The 23,687-nt window shown below is 49.5% G+C and overlaps 1 long non-coding RNA gene across 1 annotated transcript in view; it reads right to left on the reverse strand.

Annotated features, from left to right (window-relative positions):
* Positions 1-23,687, reverse strand: part of LOC108517962 (uncharacterized) — a 39,891-nt gene that overhangs the window by 6,401 nt on the left and 9,803 nt on the right. The window contains exon 4 of the long non-coding RNA XR_001882259.1: positions 11,993-12,063. This is a non-coding gene — a long non-coding RNA (uncharacterized LOC108517962). The remainder of the gene's footprint in view (positions 1-11,992; positions 12,064-23,687) is intronic.

A 23,687-nucleotide genomic window follows, 5' to 3' on the forward strand; every position in this document is an offset into this window, starting at 1 on the left:
CTTCAGCGTATGAATTTCCGGGTGACGTAAGTCAGCTCCTGGCAGTACTGTGTGATGCATTTACACCAAACTCTAGAAAATGCAAACTACTCTACCGTGAGAGGAAGGAGACCCTGGTTTCCTCCAAAGGGAGGAGCAGGGGAGATGGAGGAAGAGATGACAGTGGGACTTGAGGTGACTTTTGGGAGTGCTGGAGGTCTCCATTATCTTGATTGTGGACATGTCTTCACAGGTGGACACCTAAGTCAAGAGTTATCAACTGTGTGCTTTAAATATGTGCTGTTTATTGCATGTCAGTTATTCATTATATATTATACCTTAATCGAACTAGATTTATTTATTTATTTATTTATTTATTTATTTATTTATTTATAATTTTTGCAGTGGAGTCTCACTCTGTTGCCCAGGCTGGAGTGCAGTGGCATGATCTTGGCTCACTGCAACCTCTGCTTCCCAGGTTCAAGCAATCCTCCTGCCTCAGCCTCCCGAGTAGCTGGGACTACAGGTGTATGCCACCACACCCGGCTAATTTTTGTATTTTTAGTAGAGACAGGGTTTCACTACGTTGACCAGGCTGGTCTCGATCTCCTGGTCTCAAGTGATCTGCCTGCTTTAGCCTCCCAAAGTGCTGGGATTACAGGCATAAGCCACCATGCCCAGCCAATCAAGCTATTTTTAAAAAGCAGGATTTTGAGGTCTAATTCTAGAGAGCGGTCTCTGCCGAGTGCCCTGGGCCTGGGACCCTTCTGGCTCTGCCTTGTCCACAGCTGTCTCCCAGGGCCTCCATGGGTGAGGGGTCTCCTCTGCCCACTCACCCACCTCAGGCCACGCTGCCCATTTCTCACTGTCCTGCAGTCCAGGGGCCTTTCATTGCCTCACACAGACCTAGCCTCTTCCTCCTCCAGGGAGGATGCTGGCCCCTCTGTCTGGGCTGTTTCTCCTCCCATGGTCACACCCTCATTGCCTCCTCCTGCTCTAGGTCTCAGGGACACCTGTGCTTGGCAAGATTCCAAACATGCCCTCCCCACCTGACCCATTTTATGTCCTAATCCCAGAGCCTGTGACTGTGCCGTCACTCCTGGGCTGCATTATGGCTTATGACATGGTTAACCTTAAGACTGGAAGATGGAGATCATCCTGCCGGCCAAAGCTAATTGCACGGGACTGTGAAGCAGAGAGCAGTTTTTGGCTGGTGCAGAGGAGAAAGCCAGAGAAATTCAAAGCGAGAGACGGACCCGAGGTGCCACGGATGCTTTGAGGATGGAGGAAGGAGAGTGCTCCTGAGTAGCTGAGGGCAACCCTTGTTGGTGGCCAGCAAGGAGGCAGGGACCTGGGTCTGACAACTGCAGGAAGCTGGATTCTGTGAGCACCTGGAATGAGCTTGGAAGTGGATTCTTTCTCCAAGGCTCCAGAGGGGAGCCCAGTCCAGCCGACACCTTGATCTCGTCCGTGTGAGATCCTGACCACAGAACCCAGTTGAGCCCACCCAGACTTCTGACCCCTAGAATGCTGAGCTCTGAAGCGGATGTTCTTTGAAACTGCTGAGTTTGAGGTTACTGGTAATTGACGGTAAGAGAAAACAGATACACCTCTGCAGAGAGGGGTTTCCTGGCTACCCCACCTGAAGCACTGCCCCCACCTTTGCTATTTTCTCTCAGCCCCTCTTTGGTACCTTCAAAGCACAATCATGTCTCACTGTGGTCTCCACCTCCCAGGCTCAGGTGATCCTCCCACCTCAGCCTCCCAAGTAGCTGGAACCACAGACGTGAACCACCATGCCTGGCTAAGTTTTTGTATATTTGGTAGGGACAAGGTTTCACCATGTTGCCCAGGCTGGTCTCAAACTCCTGAGCTCAAGGGATCTGCCCACCTTGGCCTCCCAAAGTGCTGGGATTACAGGTGTGAGCCACCGTGCTTGACCCAATAACTTTAAAAATTATTATTGCCTTAAACTAACCAGGGCAGTCAGTCAACCACCTCCCCCTGCTAAAATGGAAATTTAACTCTAGGACTTGTTCAGGCTTTTGCTGGAAAGATCCAGTTATACTGGTATTGTTTGTCAAACAGGATTGACTAATTCTTAGGACTCCTAAAAGGTGAATAGAGGTAGAAAACAGCCTGGTAGTTCCTCAATAGGTTAAACACAGAATTACCATTTCACTCCTAGGTATAGACCCAAGAGAACTGAAAACATATGCCTAAACAAAATCATTTCTGTGGTTATAAAAATAGTAAGGAAAAATAGAGACAAAAGGCAATTTAAAAAAACATGTACACAAATGTTCTTAGCAGTATTATTCGTAATAACAGCCAAAAAGTGGGCTGAGCATGATGTCTCACGCCTGTAATCCCAGTACTTTGGGAGGAGGCCGAGGTGGGAGGATCACTTGAGGTCAGGAGTTTGAGACCAGCCTGGCCAATATGGCGAAACCTTGTCTCTACTAAAAATACAAAAATTAGCCAAGTGTGGTGGTGGGCGCCTGTAATTCCAGCTACTTGGAGGCTGAGGCAGGAGAATCACTTGAACCTGGAAGGCAGAAGTTGCAGTGAGTGGAGCTCACGCCACTGCTCTCCAGCCTGGGCAACAGAGCGAGAGTCCATCTCAAAAAAAAAAAAAAAAAAAAAAAAAAAAAAAAAAAGTCACAAAGTGGAAAAAACCCAAACATCCATCAGTTGATGAATGGGTAATTAAAATTAAAATGTGGTATGTCTATAAAGTGGAAAATTATTCAGCCATGAAAAGGAAAGAAGCACTGGCACATGCTACAGTGTGGATGAGCCTGGAGAATGTTATGGCAGCTGAGAGAAGCCAGACACAAAAGACATCATGTTCTCTGATTCCATTTCTATAAAATGTCCAGGCTGGGCTCAGTGGCTTATGCCTGGAATCCCAGCAGTTTGGGAGGCCAAGGTGGGAGGATCCCTTGAGCCCAGGAGTTTGAGATCAGCTTGGGCAATATACTGAGACCCTGTCTTTATAAAAAATGAAGACAATTAACTGGGCATGGTGTCGCATACCTGTAGTCTCAGCTATTCGGGAGGCTGAGGTGGCAGGATCACTTGAGCCTGGGAGGTTGAGGCTGCAGTGAGTCTAGATAGTGCCACTGCACTCCAGCCCTCAGAGACAGAGTGAGACTCTGTCTCCATTAAAAAAAAAAAAAAAGTCCAGAATAGGCAAATTCATAGAGTTAGAAAGTATATTAGTGTTTGCAGTGAGCTAAGATCGTGCCACTGCACTCCAGCCTGGGGGACAGAGTGAGACTCCATCTCAAAAAAAGCCGGGGACAGTGGCTCACACCTGTAATCCCAGCACTTTGGGAGGCTGAGGTGGGTGGATCACTTAAGGTCAGGAGTTCAAAAGTAGATTAGTGGTTTCCTAGGGCTGGTGAGTGTTGGGGTGGGATTGGGGAATGATGGTTACAGGTTGTAGGGGTTCTGTTTTGTTTTGTTTTGCAATAAGGTCTCACTTAGTTGCCCAGGCTAGAGTGCAGTGGTGCAATCATGGCTTACTGCAGCCTCGACCTCCCCGGCTCAAGCAATCCACCCACCTCAGCTTCTCCAGTAGGTGGGACTACAGCTACCTGCCACCATGTCTGGCTAATTTTTGTAGGTTTTTTTTTTTTCTCGGTAGAGACAGGGTTTCACCATGTTGCCCAGGCTGGTCTTGAACTCCTGGGCTCGAGTGATCCTCCTGCCTTGGCCTCCCAAAGTGCTAGCATTACAGGCATGAGCCACCGTGCCCAGTCGGTTGTAGGGTTTCTTTTGGAGGGCTAAAAATGTTCAAAAATGGGTTGTCCTGATGGTTGCACAGCTCTGTAAACATCCTAAAGCACCGTGTGTATAAAAGGGTGAATTGTAGGGCATGTGAATTACTACTCAATAAAAAATTATATGCCACGGAAGTAAAAACTAAAAAAAGTGGAGAAGGGTGAGAGCTGTAGGCATTTTGGAGATGAGGAACTGAAGCATTGGTGGAGGAAGGAGTTGGGGACACAGCTTCAGTGCAGTCCCCCTCACCATGTCCCTGTTCAGAGGGCAGACCCCCCCCCACCAACACTCCCACCAAGACTCCAAAACTCTTATTTTCCTGATCCACCGGGAGTACAGGATGCTTTCAAGTTTCATCACTGGTGTTCTTGTACTTCAAGAAAAACAAAACAAAACAAAACAAAAATCTCCCTAAAATGTGGTGCACTGAAGCAAAGGAGTAAATGCAACCTGCAGATTTTCAGGGGGATTGATGACGTCATGATGGAATCTTCCTGAATTTCTTTCTCAGCTCCTCCCTGGGCCTTCCAACACCTGCCTCATGGACCTTCAAACTCTCTGCAGGGGGTGGGTGGGCCAGCAACTTCCAGGTGTGAGTGCCAGGGAATAGGGAGGTCCTTCTTGCCCAATTCCAATGGAGGCCGTTCCTGATCCCTCCAGGAAACTGTAGAAAGTTCGGAAGGAAGCCCCCCGAACCACACATACGGTGCAGACAGGAATTCCTTCTGGATCCCCAGTGGCTCCAGGTTCACGCCTGGAGCGCCCTTATCAATGCTACAGAGCTACAGATGTGACTTATGGGAATCAAATCACCCAGCCTTGGATGAAAACCTCAGCCTGAGACCTGGAACTATCAGGCATGTAAGTCTGAGCTTGGAGAGATTTCTTGCAGCATTAGTGTCACGTCCAGAACTCCCTACAACTTCCTTTAGGCTTTGAGTCGGGGCCCGGGAAGGACGGAACCCCCTTCTTTGGCCTTTCAAAACATTTCCACCAGACCCAGAGGGAAAGTCCTGGTGTTGGGCTGTCTCGAGACCATGCCCTTTCACAAGCCTTAGAACTCGTTTTTTATTTTCCCTGAGATTCTGGATAATCATGTTTGACAAGTACTTTTATTCCACATGAGAGATGCTGGGGTCAACTTGGAGGCTGCCTGATGTCTGCTCAGTCTTAACCTGGAGACAGGTTCTGCTGCTGCAATGATGGCTGGGTAAGATGGCATTATGGCCTCTTTTCCTGGGGCAGCACCTGGGGCCAGGAGGTCTAAACCCCGTTGGCCTTCCGGCTTTGGGTTGCTCTCAGCCCTTTGCAGGCCTGTGCATCTCCAGCTGGGATAAACACGTCTCTTCTAACATGGCTGGAATCTAAATGAGCTCTTCCAACATGCAACCACATCAGCTCCATGTGGCCCAAAGGTGCAGACTCCGTGCAAAGCTCTGAGCCTTGGGCTGTGCACCGCGGGGTCTTTACTGCAGAGGGACACCCAGGCTGGGCTCCTGGGAGGGACTCAGTCCCACTCTCGCCAGAGGGCGCCACACTCCTCCTCTATCACCATCCTGGCCTTGCTTCCGAGTTTCAGAGGCTCAGGAGAAGGGTCAGGCAGCCCTTCCAGGGAAGATTCTCACAGTTGCACCACTCTGCAAACGACTCCTAGGCGCTGCAGTTTCCTGTCGGGTCACTGAGTGATTTTATGAGGGAAAAACAGCTGACCTGGCCATGGTTCTTCTTCCATAAAATAATCAATTTTTGTATTTAGCAACAGCAGACCACAAACTGAGTTTCTTCCTTGGCTTCCATTCCAGTTTATGAGTCAAAAATAATTTTCCCCTTTTGCAAGTCCAGCATCGATCCCACTTGGAAGCCGTGGTGGTCAAGAGATTCCTCAGAAATGAACCTGACAAAATGGAGCTGGTGACAGTTTTCCTTTCTCTAAAAAAGGTCTACCGAAACAGACCTTATTAATTGTGGGTGCAGCTACTATTCCAGGAAACTGTGTGAAGACATTTTTTTTCTTTCTCAGTAGCTGTTCATCTCCGTGAAGGAGACAATGACAGAGGTTCCCAACCCAAGCATCGGGCTACGTGCCCCCTCCACGCTGCACGAGACGAGGTTGGCCCAGGCACGGAATTTCCACGGCCCTAGCTGTCGCTGTGCATGGGGTTCATGAGTGAAAGCTGCTCAGAGCACTTCTTTGAGGGAGCCCAGCTCAGGAGTCCTGTGGGGTGAGTGGTGAAGCCAGAGACAGGGTTTCACCATGTTGGCCAGGCTGGTCTCAAACTCCTGACCTCAAGTGATCCACCTGCCTTGGCCTCCCAAAGTGCTGGGATTACAGGCATGAGCTACTGTGCCCGGCCTGGAATTCCATTTTAAAAGGCCAGAGGTTTAGGGTTTTTGGTTCGAAACGGCACATGAATGCGTATACTTAACCCTTCCTCTAAACTCCATTAAAATAACAGTAAAGGAATTTTTAAAAACTGTACTCCTACAACAGCAGAGATTAGCAGAGGAGGTTAACCAATTTAATTTTGTTTTGTTTTGTTTTGAGACGGAGTCTTGCTCTGTTGACTAGGCCGGGGTGCAGTGGCGAGATCTCGGCTCACTGCAACCTCTGCCTCCCGGGTTCAAGCAATTCTCGTGCCTCAGCAGAAAGGTAGGGAGCTTGATTCCCTGACCAGGTGACTAAGAGGTAGGGGGTTGTGCCACAAAATATACATGCCTATGAGCGTGTATGCATGTGTCTGAGCGTGTGGTGTGAGTGCACATGTGAGCGCATGTGTGTTAAAGTCACATGGATGCAAATCAGGGGTTGCCCTTCTCCTAGCGTCTGCCTGGAGGTGTGGGAGTTCACACACATGGGCAGTCTCCATTCTTGGCTCTTGGGCCTGCGTCTTCTGTAAATTTCCTGAAGGTGACCGGTCTTACTGCACCTCTCCCTGTAGATGATGCCACCAGGGACAGGGGTCTGGCCCCGCTGTGCTCTCCCACCCATGCGCTCCAGGAAGCTATGGATGTTGGGCTGGGCAGCCCGGGAGGCCTCACAAGCTAGGTGTTTTGCTTGCAGGAGTTCCCAGGCCACTCCTGGAACAGCCTGGGTCCCTGGACCTCAAAAGCAGCGCTTGCATCCTTGAGGGTGTCTAAGGCTCAGCTTGGCCCCTTTGTCCTCTGGGGACCCGTGTTTTGGCCACCACTGCCCCGAATGGCACTGGCCTCTGTGCACACCATGGCCCTTGGCATGGTTTAAGCAACTTTTTGTCCTTTGACATTTTTACAACAGGGATTTCATTTGGCGGTGGGAGTGGGGGAGGGCTGTGGGAGGAGATGGAGTTGGAGGCAGAACAACTCATTCCTCATCCTAGGCCTTCCTCCTGAAGCCCTCTCTGTAAGCTGCCCTGCTCATTTTATAAAAGAGAGAAGAGCTTAGCTCTTCCCATGGGATTACTTAATTTCAGAATAGATGACCACCAGGTGGCCTTTAACTGGATGGACTACGTTTAGTTTGATGAGAAACCTGCTACCTCTGTCCTGTTCCTTCTCATCTCACTGCACATCTGTGAATGTGTCCTCAGGCCCGGCGAGCCCTGCAGACCTGGGACCTCTCTCCCATGCACCCTTCCTCCTCCACCTCTGGGCTGTGTCCACCTCTGGTAGCACTTGGCATTGCTTTTTTGAAAGTTCACATGAATAGCAACCTTTCCATATCTCTGTACGCTTGTTCTAGTGCATCTCTCTGGTGCCACCAAACTGCTCTGTGGCTCTTTTGAACGTATGTGTGAGTGCATGTGTGTGTGTGTATGTGTGTGTACATGTGCACATGTGTATGCATGTGTGTGCCTATGTGTGCACGTGTATGTATGTGAACATATGTGTACGTATGTGTGCACATACGTGCACGTGTGTATGTGCACATATGTGTATGCGTGTGTATGTGCGTATGTGCACATACATGTATGTATGCATGAATGTGCATACGTGCATTGTGCACACTTGTGCGCATGTGTATGCACGTGTGTGCCTGTGTAAATGTGCACACACACGTGTGTGTGCACACGTGCACATGGCTGCTCCCTCTAGCCCAGCAGCATCCAGCTGTCTGCCTCCCGGCTTCCTCCACGAACCCCTGACCAAGCCAAATGGCTATGTGACAAAGAACATACCAAGTTAGTGGGAAGAATAATCTGGATTACCTGGAAAGCCTTCAAAGTATGCCAAGAAGAAACAGAGAATTTGAACCAAACACGTGTTAAAAGAAAAACCTTAGACAAATTACATTTAATAGAGGTTAATTGAGCAAAGAACGATTCACGAATCGGACAGCCCCTAGACCGGAGTAGGCTCAGAGAGACTCCAGTGTAGCCATGTGGTGGGAGACAATTTATGGACAGAAAAAGGAAAGTGATGTACAAAAAACAGAATTAGGTACAGAAACAGTCGGATTGGTTACAGCTGGGTGTTCACCTTATTTGAACCAGGTTTGAACAGTTGACTGCTTTTGATTGGCCAAAACTTGGTGATTGGCACTAGAGTAGGTTGCAGTCTGTTTACACATTCAGTGAAGTGACAGTTTACCATGCACGGAGAAACCTTTAGGCTGAACTTAGAATATGCAAGGTGGCAGAGTTAGGCTACACTTAATTGAACATATCTAAGGGTCACCAGTACACCAGGGCTTTCCAGCAAGTTCCTGATCCCTGTAGAAAGACAAGGTCCACCAAGAACTTGACAGCAACTCAGGGCCAAGGTTGGAGGGCTCTGCTGGTGGAAATGCTGCTGTCTGCCAAGTGCAGCCCAGACCCACCCATCCTGAGCTCCTTCCGCTGTCCTGTCCTTGGCTGTGCTGGGCTCTGCTTGTTCAGCGCTCACAGACAATCGCAACCTTGCATGGGAGCCTCTCCAACTCTGTCTCCTCCTCTCAATGCATTTAAACTCCATTTATTTTCTGCTTCTCTTTCCATCTTCCTGATTTTGTCATTGTACTCTCCTATCTTCCCTATCCCTGAAGCTTGGCCAAGACCCTTTCTTCTACTACCTCCATCATCTCCTTCTCTGAAAGCTGATAAATTGCCCAGGAGTGTTTTTGTTTTGTTTTGAGACAGGATCTCACTCTATGACCCAGGCTGGAGTGCAGTGGCTGGATGATGGCTCACTGCAGCCTGAACCTCCTGGACTTAAACGATCCTCCTGCCTCAGCCTTCCAAGTAGTTGGGACTACAGGCATGTACCACCACGCCTGGCTAATTTTTGTATTTTTTGTAGAGATGGGATCTCTCACTATGTCGCCTAGCTGGTCTCGAACTCCTGGGCTCAAGCAATCTTCCTGCCTGGGCCTCCCAAAGTGCTGGGATTACAGGTGTGGGCCGTAGCGCCCGGGCCTCAGGAGTGTTCACCGCTCCCTTGTAAGGTCATTGAAATAGCTTCTTTCCTGTCCCCTAGGCTCCAGCCTGTACAGATGGGTCTCTTTCTTTGCCTTTGTACGTATATATAGTTGTAACCACCCAGCTTAGTGAGTGATTAAATTCATGGGCCCCAGTGATAGGACTTAGTTTTCTTGGTCCCTAAGATGCTCCGTACAGGCCCGGGTACACACAACACCACACTGCTCCAGAATGCTGTGGGGTGGGAGAAATGACCTTCCTACCTGTGGAACCAGCGTTCTTCTCGGGGAACAAAATGTCTTTGTTTCGGAAACTACCCAGCTGAGGGGTGACAGGAGAGGTCCTCAGGGGTAGGTGAAAAAGAAGAGACCAAAAAACCAAAAACAAAACCAAGAATTCCTTCAGTTGTTCTGCATAATGGGAGAACAGGCGTTTGGGAAGAGAGAGAAGAGAGAAGGAATATAGGCAGCCTGTGGGTGGGGACAGAATCCAGTTGACAGAAACGGCTTGAGGAGGTTTAAGAACAGGACAAGGTGAATATTCCATTTTAAGTTGTTTGTGTTTGTAAATATCCTCTGTCTCTGTCTCCTCAGACCTTCAGCAAAGGCTGCAATGCACAGAAACATCTTTTGTTGTCATTGTTATTATTAGTTGCTGATGCGACCTGGCTGCATCCCCACCCAAACCTCATCTTGAATTGTAGCTCCCATGATTCCCACGTGTTGTAGGAAGGACCTGGTAGGAGGTAATTGAATTATCGGGGAGGGTCTTTCCTGAGCTGTTCTCCTGACAGTGAATATTATGAGATCTGATGGTTTTATAAAGGGGAGTGCCCCTGTACAAGCTTTCTTTTTGCCTGCCGCCACGTAAGACGTACCTTTCGCCTTCTGCCATGATTGTGAGGCCTCCCCAGCCATGTGGAACTATGAGTCCATTAAACCTCTTTCCTTTATAAATTGCCCAGTTTCAGGTATATCTTTATCAGCGGTGTGAAAATGGGCTAATACACTTAATTTTCTTTTTCTTTTCTTTTTTTTTTTTTGGAGATGGAGTCTCACTCTGTCACCCAGGCTGGAGTATAGTGACTTGATCCTGGCTCACTGCAACTTCCGCCTCCTGGGTTCAAGTGAGTCTCCTGCCTCAGTCTCCCAAGTAGCTAGGATTACAGGCATGCACCACCATACTTAGGTAATTTTTGTATTTTAGTAGAGACAGAATTTTTGCCATGTTGGCCAGGCTGGTCTCGAACTCCTGACCTCAAGTGATCCCCCGCCTCAGCCTCCCAAAGAGCTGAGATGACAGGTTTGGGCTACCGTGCCTGGCCAATACGCATAATTTTCAAATAGAAGGAAAGAGGCGACACCCAGTTTGGGTTGAGCCTGGCAGGGAGATGAAGCTGCAGGCATAGGCTCAGACAGGATCAGAGCGGGGACAGTGCAGGGGCTGGGCTCCAGGGCAGGTGGCAGCCAGGAGAAGAAGCCTTGGGGAGGCTTGGACCTGTTGCGGGGTCTGGGTGCGCTTGAACCCCTCTGGAAGGAGATAATGCCTACAGCTGCTGTCAGGCATGCAGGAATCTGCTTGGACCTGTTTTGGGGTCGGGGCCCTGAAGAAGGCCTGCCACACTTAGTGATCTTAGTGACTGTCTCATCTCATGGACAGTCTGGAGACAGAGATGCCACCTGTGGGTCTGCTCCTTCTACAAGCACTTATGGAGCAATGACCATGCCAGGCACAGTGCCACAGGGCATGGGGACACAGGGAGAAACCTGCTCACAGATCCCCAGTTCTCATTGCTTCCTAGAATAAGAATCCCTTTCCTCCCTAGAATAAGAACCCCTTTCCTCCCTAAAATAAAAATCCCTTTCTTCCCTAGAAACCTTTACCAGCTCCTCCCACCTAAAGCTGAGGTCTACCAAAGTCCACATTCGTGAGTGTGGAAGGTGACCCTTTGCAGCCTGGCCCCAGCTCACCTGTTCAGCCTCCTCCTCTGACATCCTCAGGAAAGCCCCTGCCTTCTGGCCCCATCTAATGCGTCTTGATGTCCCCAGAATGCATCAGGTAGGTAGCAAAGCCTCTGTTCCCTCTGCCCTTCTCACCTGGACCTCCCCCACCCATCCTTCAAAGCCAGGTGAGCCATCACTGGCCATGTGGCTCACCTTGACCACTCCTTCCCTCTTGCCACCCCACCACCGTCCCCAGGCCCAGCAGCTGCCACCATGTGGCTGTCACCGGGCTCTCACGGGGTCTTGGCCTGTAGGGATGGAATGGGTCAACACAAGTGGTTTTCCTGCACCATCATAAGAGGTGGGCCTTGTCTTATTTATCTCAGTGCCCACTCAGTGCCTGGCACACAGTCCGCATCTGCTGGATTGAGCTGTCTAGGCAGCGAGGTCGGGGAACACGCTCATATAAGGATGTGGGGTACCTTCCCCAGTGTTGAGAGGCCAGCAACATCAGTTATGGCTGTGGCTTCCTTTCTGGCTAATTTTCATCCAGCTCCCAGGAGAAATAGCTCCCTTTGCCCATATCAGAAAACATCTGCTCCTACTAGCTGCCCAGTCATGTACCAACACTATAAATATCCTGGCTGGGTCTCCCCTGCCTTGGCAAAAGGGCCAAGCAAACTTGGAAAGAGTGAGCCCCAAGCGAGATGAGGGTGGCGGGTGTGAAGGAGCAGAAATTGCCCAATCTCCCTCTTCTGACGCCCCCAGGCACAGGCTGACATTACTTCCCACGTGGGTTCAGAACCCCCCCTCTCCCGCAGGATTCCTGGGAATTCGACAGAGACAGATAAGCATCAGTTGCTTTTGGTCTGGTGATTTTCAACATGATTGTCTGGTGCAAAGACCCACCTCATCTCTCACCAGCCGAGACGTAGCCTGGAACTCAGTCTGAGCCAATCTTCCCAATTCTAGCAGGATGCCTGCAGGATGGAAAATGACAGGGGAAAAGAGTTGCTTTTCGTGCACATTTGAAAAGGAACCATGTAATTCTATGCTCCTTGAAGCTACCTCTTATTTAATAAACTGGAGACCTAAATTCCACATAGTATTTTGCTCTAGAACTTGCACAGATTTCCAAGGAGGTTAGCGTTTGGGAGAAGAGACCAGATAAATATTCAGGTTTCATCTAAAAATACAACTGTTCCCCCCACCCCGTGGGGATCACACGCCATGTTTATGAAACTGGCGTGTGACACAGGCAGGTTTGCGGCTACAGCAGAAGGAAACCTTTTCTTAATTCTCCAGGGAACGTTCAACACTAACATTGCTGGGTGGGGTGGGGCTGGTTTGCCCCCAGTCCTAAGATGAAATCTCTCACAGCCACGTGACCTTCCAGCAGCTCTTGGATAAGAAAAATCCTCCGGTCACTTCGAATCCACAGTGCTCTGTTTGTGACAGGGATCGCTTGAAGTTAAAAAGTTCTTCCCAGCCAGCAAGTCTTCCTGTCTGCTGGCCTCCCTCCCACTCCCTGGGCTGCCTGGACTCCTGGAGGGTGAAGTGGGAGGAGGGGGCGGCACCCCTGTCAACCCCCACCATTGTTTCCTTTGGCTGTGTAAATATTTCAAGCAAATTTTTCTCCTGTGAGGGGCTGTAGGGTTCCTTGGAGACTTCCTGGAAGCTGGGGGGTTCTCACTTGAGGGGTGAGGACATCTTCAGCAGATGCTTGGGTTCCCTGGCTCAGCCTTTTCTCCTGGTGGCCCCCCTGGGCAGTTCCTTCTCAGGGTCCATATCCGGTCCATGGGAAACACTCTTGCATCCTTTGTCCCAAGGGGTCAGACTCTCCCCAGGGAAGCCACCTTTCCTTGTTCTATTTTTTTTTTTTTTTTTGAGATGGAGTCTCGCTCTGCTGCCCAGGCTGAAGTGCAGTGGCACGATCTCGGTTCACTGCAACCTCCGCCTCCTGGGTTCAAGCGATCCTCATGCCTCAGCCTTCCTAGTAGCTGAGATTGCAGGCACGCACCGCCACACCCGGCTAATTTTTGTATTTTTGTAGAGACAAGGTTTCGCTATGTTGACCAGGCTGGTCTTGAACTCTTGGGTTCAAGCAATCTTCCCACCTGGGCCTCCCAAAGTGCTGGGATTATAGGTGTGAGTCACTGCACCCAGCCTCACCTTTCTTTGTTTTGACTTCAGGGCTTCTTGCCTTTAGGATTTCTTAGGCAGGTGACAGGTACCAGTTGTCAGGTCCCCAAGCTCTTGGGTACCTCTGACAGCTCTCTGAAGGGTGTCCTTGAAGTCCTTCTTTTTTTTTTTTTTTTTTTTTTTGAGACGGAGTCTCGCTCTGTTGCCCGGGCTGGAGTGCAGTGGCCGGATCTCAGCTCACTGCTCCGCTTCCCGGGTTTACGCCATTCTCCTGCCTCAGCCTCCTGAGTAGCTGGGACTACAGGCGCCCACCACCTCGCCCGGCTAGTTTTTTGTATTTTTTAGTAGAGACGGGGTTTCACCGTGTTAGCCAGGATGGTCTCGATCTCCTGACCTCATGATCCGCCCGTCTCGGCCTCCCAAAGAAGTCATCTCTCGGCCAGGCGCAGTGGCTCACGCCTGTAATCTCAGCCCTTTGGGAGGCTGAGAAGGATGGATCACCTGTCATGAGGTCAGGAGTTCGAGACCAGCCTGGCCAACATGGTGAAACCTAATCTCTACTAAAAATACAATAGTTAGGCGTGGTGGCGGGCACCTGTGATCCCAGCTACTCAGGAGACTGAGGCGGGAGAATCACTCAAACCTCAGAAGTGGAGGCTGCAGTGAGCTGAAATAGACGTCACCGCACTCCAGCCTGGGCGATAAGAGTGAAACTCCATCTCAAAAAAAAAAAAACCTCGTCTCTCATTCTAACCTCTCTTGGCCTTGCCACCTTCTGCCCTGGGGGTGGTCACAAGTTCCCAGAAGCCTCTTTGCAGGCCCCAGTGAGCTGGTTCAGCACCTCACTTTGGAACGCTGGAGGAGTTGGCACCTACTGGTTTGTTTTCCTCCTCAGGAGTTTTGCCAGAATTGAAACAGTATCTTTTTTATTTTTACTTTTTGAGACAGAGTCTTGCTCTGTCACCCAGGCTGGAGTGCAGTGGTTTGATCTCAGCTCACTGCAACCTCTGCTCCCTGGGTTCAAGCAATTCTCCTGCCTCAGCCTCCCAAGTAGCTGAGTTTACAGGCATGTGCCACCACACCTGGCTCATGTTTGTATTTTAGTAGAGACAAGGTTTCGCCCTGTTGCCAGACTGGTCTCGAACTCCTGACCTTGGGTGATCTGCCTGCTTTGGCCTCCGGAAGTGCTGGGATTACAGGTGTAAGCCACTGTGCCCAGCCAAAACAGAATCATTTTTAACATCTTGTTCCATTTCTATTTGCTGAAGGTAGCAGGACCAGGAGATAGTTTTAATAGCATAGCTGGTCTTCTTTGGTTTATTGATATTCTAGGCATTTCCAGCGTCCTACAATTGCTGCAGTAATTGTAGGCTACTAGTGGCTTCAAAAGTTGCTGGTTACCTCATGGTCATAAATGGCTGCTGCTGCTCTAGGAATTACGCCCAGAGTCAAGGTAGGAAGAAGGGGAAGGGGCATTTCTAGTCCTATCCATCTCTTATTGAAGAAAAGCAAGACCTCTCCAAGAGGGCCTTTGAAGGCATGCACGTATGTGTCCTTTGGTAGAACTGGGCCAGGTGCATCCGGCTTTCCCAGCCTCCTGAGTGGAGATAGCAAGCAAGAAGGGGGTTGGGAACAGTGATATGTTAGTCAGCCTATAGCATCAGCATCACTGGGCAGCTCACATGAACCAAGGTGCTGGCTGTTCCCCAGGAATGCCTTTCCCATCCTGCCTATCCTCCTCCTCATTACCAAATACTATTTTTTTTTTTTTTTGAGACGGAATCTGGCTCTGTCGCCCAGGCTGGAGTGCGGTGGCCGGATCTCAGCTCACTGCAAGCTCCGCCTCCCAGGTTTACGCCATTCTCCTGCCTCCGCCTCCCAAGTAGCTGGGACTACAGGCGCCCGCCTCATCGCCCGGCTAGTTTTTTGTATTCTTTAGTAGAGACGGGGTTTCACGGTGTTAGCCAGGATGGTCTCGATCTCCTGACCTTGTGATCCGCCCGTCTCGGCCTCCCAAAGTGCTGGGATTACAGGCTTGAGCCACCGCGCCCAGCCTACCAAATACTATTAACGGACTCACATGAATGACACTGTGTAGATAACACTTTGAATACAGGAAATCAGGCTCCATTCTCAACGGGCTCATCCTAATTCGAGTAGAGTCCCTACACAGACATTCACGCAAACATCACACTTTTTACTACCGTGGTCCATATTATCGAAGTGGAATTTAAACCTTGACTCAGGAAAATTCAGATATTACAAAGTGAGCTGGGTGTACTGGGATGCACCTCAAGGCTTGAAAACGTGTCTCGGCCAGGCATGATGGTTCACGCCTATAACCCCAGCACTGTGGGAGGCCGAGGTGGGCGAATCAACCAAGGTCAGGAGTTCAAGACCAGCCTGACCAACATGGTGAAACCCCATCTCCACTAAAAATATTTTAAAAAATTAGCTGGGTGTGGTGGTGCGTGCTTGTAATCCCAGCTGCTTGGGAGTCTGAGGCATGATAATTGCTTGAATCCAGGAGGCAGAGGTTGTGGTGAGCCGAAATTGTGCCACGACAGAGTGAGACTGTCTTTAAAAAAAAAAAAAAAAAGAAAAGAAAAAAAAGAAAACGAAAACGTGTCTCAAACCATTAGGACAGAAGTTGGGGGGGGGGTCTCTGCAACACTTCATCAAAAATTAGATGCTGCTTTAATGTTTTTTATGGAAATTTAGCTTCATTTGTATTTGGTTGGGTGTAGACCTTTTAAACAGAGAATTGTATGAACTCAACTACTGAATTGTATGAATTCAACTACTATGTTGAATTTCTGGTCTAAAATTAGTTTTTGAGTCAGATTTCTCTCAGAGCTCAAAGGATCCCCTGAAAGTAGACTAGGTACACTTTCCTTCTAGTTCAGTGCTTTTTTCTTTCCTTTATTTTTACATTTGTATTTATTTATTTATTTATTTATCATTCGTTTCTTTTTGGAGATGGAGTCTCACTTTGCCACCCAGGCTGGAGGGCAGTGATGTGATCTTGGCTCTCTGCAACCACCACCTCCCAGGTTCAATAGATTCTCTTGCCTCAGCCTCCTAAGTAGCTGGGACTACAGGAGCGTGCCACCACGCCCAGCTAATTTTTGTATTTTTAGTAGAGATGGGGTTTCACCATGTTGGCCAGGCTGGTCTCGAACTACTGACCTTAAGTGATCCGCCCGCCTCGGCCTCCCACAGTGCTGGGATTACAGGCCTGAGCCACCGCATCAGCCCCTTCTGTTTTTCCTGTGGCCCTCACATCACTGACCTGTCCGCTGTGGGTAAATCAGGGTTGCCCTGTGCTTCAGTTTACTTAACGCAACCAGAAGGATAAAAATAGCCTCAGTATTCAGAGGGCTGACATATGGCTGTTTCATTTAAGCCATGTATTTCTCTTATTGTAAGTTTAATTATAATACTAGTTATTAACAAATTATGTCACCCCATGAAAGAGTCCTATCTTCTTAAAAATCTATGAAAATGGCTACATCTGGACCATGGAATATTATTCAGTGGAAATGAGCTATCAAGCCGTTAAAAAACATGGAGGAAACGTAAATGCATATTATTAAGTGAAAGCAGCCACTCTGAAAAGGCTATGTTCCATACCATTCCAACTATGTGACATTCTGGAAAAAGCAAAGCCTTGGGGACCAGGGCTTGGGGGAGGGAGGGGTTAGCAGGCAGAGCACGGAGGATCATCAGGCGCTGAAATTATTCTGCATGGCACCGCAATGGCAGGTACACGTCACTGTACATTTGTCCAAACCCACAGAATGTACGACACCAAGAGTCTGTAACGTAGATGATGGACTTTGGGCGATAATGATGTGTGAATATCGTTTCATCGACTGTAAGATGAATCGGCTGCAGGGTGTTGACAGAGCGGGAGGCCCTGGGTATGCTGGGTAAGGAAGTCTATGAGACCTCTGCATTTTCTGCTCAAATTTGCTGTGAACTAAAACTGCCTAAAACATAAAGTCTGTTTAAATAAATGAATATGTATGTATGTATGAAAGAATGAAAATTGGTGGAATAGAGAGGCCTGGGTATATTTTTTCTTAGAAGTCCAGCCCATTTGAGTGCCAAGATCTGCCAACAGATCCTTCCTCCATGTCTGAAAAGATGTTGCGTCAGGCAGAGGCGCACAGCCCCAACTGTCTCCAGTGCAGACATTGCTTCAGGCCGCTTCACCTTCCTCTGCTTACAGCTCCCTCCAGGCAGCCGCGAGGCCTGCCTGTGCTCATCCTGCAGGCAGAGAACATTGCCAGGTCAGCAGTATACACCGTCCCCTTAGACACAAGGAGTATTATTTAGTCTAGAAACTCTCAAAGGAAATATCCGCTTGCACGTGAAAAATCTCTGGAATTTCTCTGTTCCTCTCTGTCCAACGTCCTTGTATCTGCAAAGCCTCCTTGAAAAGCTCCTGTGCACAACTGCTGCCTTGTTCGGGCCTGACTGCTTCAGGCCTGACCCCAGGGCACTTCTGTCCCAGCCAGTGTCATTCAGAGCAGTTCCTGCTCCTCCGAGACGGGTTGTGCCCAGGGTGAAGGAAAGAGGAGGGGTAGGGGGAGAAGAAGGAGGTGGGGGATGAGATGAAGAAGGGAGAGGGAGGAGAAAGAGGGAGAGGAAGGGGAGGACCCTCTGAAGGTCAGAAGTGAGATGTTTTACAATTTAAAAAAAATTTTTTTGGAGACAGAGTCTCAATATGCCACCCAGGCTGGAGTGCTGTGGCGCAATCTCGGCTCACTGCAACCTCTGTCTCCTGGGTTCGAGTGATTCTCATACCTCAGCCTCCCAAGTAGCTGGGATTATAGGCGCACGCCACCATGCCTGGCTAATTTTTGTATTTTTAGTAGAGAAGGGGCTTCACCCTATTGGCCAGGCTGGTCTCGAACTCCCGACCTCAGGTGATCCACCTGCCTCGGCCTCCCAAAGTGCTGGGATGACAGGCGTGCGCCCCCACGCCCAGCCCATTTTACAATCTTAAATTCCCAGTCCTTGCTTATTTTAGCCTTGTCATCTCTCAGTCTATAATTAAGGTGATGAAGATGTGTTTGGACGTAGAGGATTAAAAAAAAAACAAACAACTCTGGGCTCGTTTCCCGACATCCCCGTCTTAGTCTTGGTCTCTTCCTTAAATTGTTTTTGCTGTGCAGTTCCCTATTTCCCCGTTTCTAGCCTTTCTTTACCCCACTTCTAAATTCTCCTTTCTTTCTTGAGCCCCTCTCTCCCCAGAGACAACTGATGGTGACAGATCTGGAATTTGATGGGATCTTGCTATGTTGCCCAGCTGGCCTCAAAGTCCTGGGCTCAAGTGACCCTCCTGCCTCAGCTTCCTGAGTAGCTGGGACTACAGGCACCACCATCATGCCTGGCTCAGATCTGGAGTTTTTGATTGGGCATGCCGGGACCCAGTGGAGTGTCCAAGGGCCTCACCCAAGTTGTCTAGGAAGGCACATGGCCTTGAGCACCTGCCTTTGCCTTCTGTGTACCATGAAGACAGAGAAACCTGCTTTCCTCCTGTCGCCCTGGCCAGTCCACGCTCCTCACTCTCAGCATTGTTTCTCAGGCCGTCCTGTATCTACCCAAGCCGTTTCAGCAGCAAAGACAAAAAGACCACTACTTCCCTGCTCCTTTTATAAATGGCTTTTATAACTGTCCTTCTCCTCATGCCAGCAGGCTGAGATACACCGGACTAAACCAGAAAAGGAGAAGGTGGAAAAAATCCGAGGGAAAGAGGGTGCCCTTTGGAAAACAAGCACTACTCAAATGCCAGGTGTGAAGGTTTTAAATAGAAACCTGCTTACATTGCACTTAGAACAACAACAGCTGGCACAGCGAGATTCCAGTTCTTTTCAGAAGATGAACACTGAACGTCCAGATAATTCTGGGGCAGTCACATGAGTTCACCGTAGCAAATGCTATAGCTTGGTGACCCATTCTGCCTGTGCATCTCAAACTTCCACTTTAGGAGTTTATCTTCCACATTATAGGCTAACCCTTTCACTTTCCAAAACATACACAATGACTGTTTTTCAAAATGTGGTCATACGTGGGAATTTCATGACATCACACCCTTGAAAATGTGACGCTTCAGTCTTCAAATACTCAGTGGGGCAAATAATAAACCTCTTGATTGACAGTTACTTTGCTTAAGGGGTTTGTTTGTTTGTCTGTTTTGAGACAGGGCCTCACTGTCACCCAGGCTGGAGTGCAGTGGTGTGATCATGGCTCACTGCAGCCTTGACCGCTCAGATTCAAGCAATCCTCCCACCTCAAGTGATTCTCCCACCTCAGTGTCCCAAGTAGCTAGGACTACAGGTGTGCACCAGCATACTGGCTAATTCAAAAAATTTATTTTTTTTTGCAGAGACAGAGTCTCACCATGTTGCCCAGGCTGGTCTCGAACTCCTGAGCTAAGTGATCCTCCCGTCTTGACCTTCCAAAGTGCTAGCATTACAGGCGTGAGCCCCCGCACCCAGCCAGAGATCATTTCTGAAACTGACTGGCACATGCTCAGGAGACTGCATTCAGGAGGCATAATCAAGTATTCATATAGGCCAAGGCTTGGCGCTGCAGTCTCTCTGATCTGGAAATATTTTCCCTTCCAACAGGAATAGAGAGGTTACTTTGGGGTCACTTGCTAGTTCACAAAAGACTTTTTCAAATGAGACGAAAGAAAAGTTCCAATTTGTTGGGAGAACCCTCGTGAGTGTTGGGATCGCAAAGCCTGGTGAGCCTCCAGCCCTGCTGTATCTCTGTGCAGGGAGGGTAGTGAGCCCCCAGGGCGGGCGGGTGAGCACCACGGGTTCTAGTTGGTGGAGGAGGCGCTGGAGGCCCCTGCTTCCTCCAGGTGTCCCTTACACACACTTTCCAGTCAGGCTCTTGGCTGAGGCACTGGCCCTTTCCCGTGGCGTGGGCATCAGCTCTCCAGCCCTCTCTGCAAAGCCGGTGCGATGGCTGCCTGCCTGCCTGTGGTTGCCTCGCTGACAACTCCGCCAGTTCAACAGCTCTGTTAATGATCAGGGGAGGGTGACAGCATTTCAGATGCATTTCCTCCTAGGAGCTCAGAAAAAGTCAGGAGCAATTGGCCCCAGTGGAGCAGACACCTGGGTTCCTAAGTCATGGAAGGCTCTACCTTTCCTGGGAATGGCCCCACTTTCCCACGTCTGTCGGGAAAGCTGATATAGGAAGTCAGAGGGACCACGGGCTGGAGGGAGACAGCAAAGTGACATTGCATCTGCCCAGCTCCTCAAACCTCTTGGAGGAATCAGAAGACACAACGGTTCCTTTGAGTTCAAAGAATTTTAGTTCTTCAATCACTGGAGAAACATTTGCAAAAGCATCCAAGACTAGTGCCTGGTGTGCAGTGGGCACTCAGTAAATGCTGCAGGGTGGACATGCCTGGCACTGTGCTGGCACCGTGCTGGCACCAGGCTGTGGCAGTAGGCGAGAGTCAAAAATCCCTGCCAGGCAGAGTTGGCACTCTAGAGGGGGAGGCAGATAAGGAACAAGTAACATGTGCTATTTCAGATGGGGATAGAAGCTGGGGGAATCACGTGTGGAAGAACATGCATGCAAGATCCAGGGGAGGGGGCATGTGAGTCAAGACGGAAAGGAAGGGAGGGAGCTGTGGGGATGGGCTGGCAAGTGTTCCGGCTGGAGGGAAGGGCATGTGCCAAGATCCTGAGGTGGGTGTGTGTCTGGTGTCGATGGGCATCAGCAGGGCGGCCAGTGCAGCTGTGCCCAGTGGGTAGAGAGCACAGGTCATGAGGCCAGAGAGGGGGAAGGAAAGACCTTGGTTTAGTGCCTGCTATGGTTTGAATGTGTCCCCCAACATCCATGTGCTGGAAACTTGATCCCCAATATGGAGATGTTGGGAGGTAGGACCTTTCAGAGGTGTTTAATGGACGATGGATTAATGCCATTATTTCAGGAATGGGTTCCTCATAAAGGAACGAGTTCAGCCCCCTTTGGTCTGTCTTTCTCTCCCACCCACTCCTGCCCGTCCGCCTTCTGCCATGGGATGATGCAGTAAATAGGCCCTCGCCAGATGCTGGCGCCTTGATCTTGGATTTCTCAGCCTTCAGAACTGTGAGAAATAAATTTTTGTTCATTATGAATTACCCAGTCCCAGGCATTCTGTTACAGCAGCACAAAATAGGCTAAGTCAGAGCCACATCTTCAAAAACTTTCCAAAGAATATTCAAGGGAAAAAATAATTTTAAAAGATTATAAAATGAGGTTGGGTGTGGTGTCTCATGCCTGTGAGCCCAGCACTTTGGGAGACCAGGAAGGACAGACCGCTTGAGCCCAGGAGTTCGAGACCAGCCTGGGCAACATGGCAAAACTCCATCTCTACAAAAAATACAAAAAAAACTAGCTGAGAGTGGTGGTGCGCACCTGTAGTTACAGCTAACTTGGGAGGCTGAGGTGTGAGGATCACCTGAGCCTGGGAGCTGGAGGCTGCAGTGAGTTGTGATCCCACCACTGCACTCCAGCCTGGATGACAGACTCTGTCTCAAAAACAAACAAACAAACAAATAAACATTATAAGATATGACAATAACAATGTTGATAAAACAGGGTACAGAATTGATGGCAAACAATCTGTGTTTGAGTCAGGAACAGGAGTAGACAGAAGAAACATCTTGGGGCTGAGACAGGTAGTGTGAGCTCCTGAGGAAAGTCAGTAGGAGAAGTGATCTGGGACTGCGAATGTCCAGCGGGCCCCATGGACTGTACAGCATGTCGACCCTCAAGTGAGGACAGTTGTTCCGAAATCTCCTATGGCAGGTGGACCGACCCTTAGGATGAGACAGTGAGTCTGCATCCTAGGCTGACAACCCTCTCCTTCTGTTGAGGCCACAGGGAGAGACAGCTCCCCTCTTTACACCTGGGACTGTGTCTCCTCTATGTTGTTGATTCTTGTGTTCACATCAATTGCCTTCGGTCTCATTGTTCTCCTGTTGGGAAAGCATGGGGTGTGGCCGTCAGTCTGGTTGTCAACATTGGGGCAGAGGAAGTTTCTTCTTGAATCTGCCTTTGCCTCCAATGCCTAAACCATCTCCCACTCCAGATTCTTTTTCTCCACGGCACTTTTCACATTTTCTTAGGCAAAAATAATCACATCATATGATGGCCACGATTGTTTTGAGATCCAAACCAAATCACTATTGCTTAGCCTCCTCCTAGCTCACCTCGCTCAGGTAGGGAAACTGCTGCTAGGGCAGAGACAACTGTTTCAGACTTGGACCGTGGACTTTCTTGCTGCCGCTATCTTATGGCAATAGCTCAGGACTTGGACAAACAGGTCAGTGACACTCCAGCCCTTTGCCGCTTCGAGCCAGCGGGAGCTAGACCCCTGGCATTGTTGTGCAGCGCCACCCTTCCCTTCTGCCCTGAGTCTCCCCAAGAACTCCGTGAACTACAGATGGCCACTCCATGAATGTATGTTCTTCCGGAGTGTTCTGAGCACTTGTGACTTGTTTTTGTTTTCATCAGTGTGGGGAGCTGGCTGAAAGGACACTCTGACCTGTGGGACATCATTACCTTTGGAGGTGGCTTCCATGGCACTCTGAGTCACTCTCACACCACACACGTGGAACCATCCTGGGATAAATATTTCTTAAAACCCTACCCTGTTTCCTGGCAGCATGAAGCTCATGGCGTGCGGGGGTTGTCCAGGAGCGAGGTGTTGCAATACCAAGGGGGCAGGTTGCAGAATGAACTGCTGTGCCAGGGGAAGCTTGGATGTGACCTCATCATGTCAAGGCTGGGTCTGCTGCTACAGGGAGAGGAGCCGGGCCCCAGACAATGCTAGGGAGAGCAGCTGACCTGGGGGAGCTGGGGAAAGGCTGCCCTGGAAGTTGTGACAAACGCCGGTCAGATTCTAGTGGGAATGCTGTCTGCTGACTCCTTTGCCGAAACCCCAGCTGTGCTGGGAACTGACCTCATTCATGAAGTAAACATTGAATCAGATACCAGCAGCCCTAACCCTGGTTGAGTGGAAATAACATGGACGTTTCCATAATTATGAAGCTGCCAATTGGATTTGGCAAGAGAATCTCCAAATATGTCAATCGGAATGAGTTCATTGCCTCTTCTTGCCAACTTAATCAGAAGCCCATTGCCTTGTTGCGGTTGAAATTATTTGTATGAAAATGCTTTACTTACATTTTAGTTTTTATATTCCAAATAATGTACTGGAAAGCAGTGTAGTCTAGCAACTGGAAGACAATATTGGGAATCCGTCGACTGGCGCCCAGTCCTGGCTACATCTGTGGCTCGCTGTGCCAGCAGTAACCGCACTGAGCCTCGTAATCCTGTTATTGGGAGGCGGGGACTGGGCGGCGAGGTCCTGTCTCATGACACGATCTTGGTGAGAATCCTGAGGCCTGGTGTTTGTGTGTTCTGCCTCGTGGCCACAGACACT

The sequence above is a fragment of the Rhinopithecus bieti genome, unplaced genomic scaffold, assembly GCF_001698545.2.
Source record: "Rhinopithecus bieti isolate Rb0 unplaced genomic scaffold, ASM169854v2 scaffold_40368, whole genome shotgun sequence".
Lineage (NCBI taxonomy): Eukaryota > Metazoa > Chordata > Mammalia > Primates > Cercopithecidae > Rhinopithecus > Rhinopithecus bieti.